The following is a 1,909-nucleotide window of genomic DNA, read 5'->3' as shown; positions in this document are numbered from 1 at the left end:
CAGTGCTCCCTGCCCGAGCTGTCAGTGCTCTTGGGGCACAGAGGCTGCCAGTGCTCTGGCCCGAGCCTCTGGAAAGCAACCCACCTCTTCCTTCACTGTGTATGCCAGGGGCTGAAAACTGCAGGCACAGCAAGAAGCTCTGTTCCATGCATCTAAAATTGTCTGTTGTAATTGCTATTGGTGTGACATTTGGCATAAATTTCTTGTGCAGGGTTAGCTTTATGTGGCTCTGCAGAAATGTTTTTATCAGATACTTTTGAGACTGGATGGTCACTGTGAAACCAGAGTTAATCAGTCCACTAATGATCAGACCAGTAATGTCCTGTTTTACATTGCATTTCTCTGAAATTGGGGTAGACACAAGCATATTCTTTATGGAAGTTTCAAAGAAATAAGAGCTGAAACCCACAAGCATGTGCAAAAAGATCATTTTTGTGAAGCGATGTGGAATAGGATCACGTCTACATTGGTTTTGCAGGCTGTATTAATCAAGAAGTATTAGCAGATAGTAACCTGTAGGGTTCCTTGAGATTCTAACATTTAACAAAGATCTCTAGCTGTTTTATATACTTAATAACTCTTAGGAGTACTGATTATTAGGTAACTTGGAGCCATGTCTGAACAATGAGCATATTATTTTCTTGAAACTGGTGCAAGCGTGCATGGGTTGGCCTCTTATTTTGTGGTGTCATTCATACAGTCGCACCGGTGCAGCATCTGGTGTGCCAGGTTTAGAGATTGTGCCTGTCAGCACTTGTATCAGAAGGTGTAGCAGGTTCAGAAAGCAACAGTCTGATTACAGGCAGTTGTCTCTTGATTTTAGGAGAAGGTCTATTGTTGAACTAAAAGCTTTCAAACGTAATTATGGCATGGGGCAGTTACTACATAGATATTCTCAGAGTGCCATCTGTGCAGCCTAGCAGCCTGTGGACTGTTTTCTTCTATCCGTGGTTGTATAACAGCTAAATCCATTTTCTCATTTAGAATACAGAGTTGGCTTCTGCATGTGATGAAAATATGTAAATTATTTCTCTTGCTTTGTAACATAGCTGATGGAATTTTGTCATAATGTAAAAAAACCCAAACTAACCATAAATTTCTTCCTCAAAAACCCCTCCATGTATAAATATATGACTACTTTGAATTTAGTAACATGTACTAAATAATCAACATATTCAATGGTATAATTAATAATAAACATTTTAATGGTATTTCATGCTTTCTTTTCCAGGAGCTGTGATCGTCTCTACTCCACAAGACGTGGCTTTATTGGATGCAAGAAAAGGAGCTGAAATGTTTCAAAAAGTCCATGTACCTGTAAGCCTCTACATTAAAAACACCAATAGAATGTTTTTTCAAAATGTAAAAAAAAAAAAACAAACCCAAACAAACAAACAAAACAATATGCTGCAACAGGTGAACAAACCATTCAGAAATCACCTGAATTTCATAAATTCTTGTTAAAATAAAAAAAGTTTTAGAACCCATCTTGTATTTGTATCAGGAGTTTGCTTTAACAGAAAGGAAAATTTTGCTATGGCCAACATTGTAACAGTACTTAATTTCTTTTAAATCAGTTTCCTTAATCAGCTGGAGTAAATCAGACTGCTAAACAGAGTATCTTACAAAGTAATGTGTACTTTCCAGTTATCTTTTTTTATCCTTATTCTGTGTCCTCTTCAACGCTTTAACTGTGTTGGAGCTTAAAATCTGAAATACCTTGAAATGTGGAAAAATCAAATACTGATACATTTTAAAGAAGAACTTTACGTTTTTGGGGAGATATGTGCATACCTTATTATGACTTCATCATTCGAAGGGCTCTGTGACTGTCACAAGTAGAAGGCTGTCTATATCACTTAGTTTGTGATAAGGTTATATGTAGCTTATATATTATATATAATATATA

General features: G+C 36.6%; 1 pseudogene; it reads left to right on the top strand.

Annotated features, from left to right (window-relative positions):
- Positions 1 to 1,231: 1,231 nt before the first annotated feature.
- Positions 1,232 to 1,317, top strand: LOC103774634 (annotated as a pseudogene).
- The last annotated feature ends 592 nt before the right edge of the window (positions 1,318 to 1,909 follow it).

Source organism: Merops nubicus, unplaced genomic scaffold (genome assembly GCF_000691845.1).
Source record: "Merops nubicus isolate BGI_N331 unplaced genomic scaffold, ASM69184v1 Scaffold52356, whole genome shotgun sequence".
NCBI classification, from domain to species: domain Eukaryota; kingdom Metazoa; phylum Chordata; class Aves; order Coraciiformes; family Meropidae; genus Merops; species Merops nubicus.
Note: the sequence above shows the minus strand (reverse complement) of the source record. Positions and strands in the feature narration are given on the sequence as shown.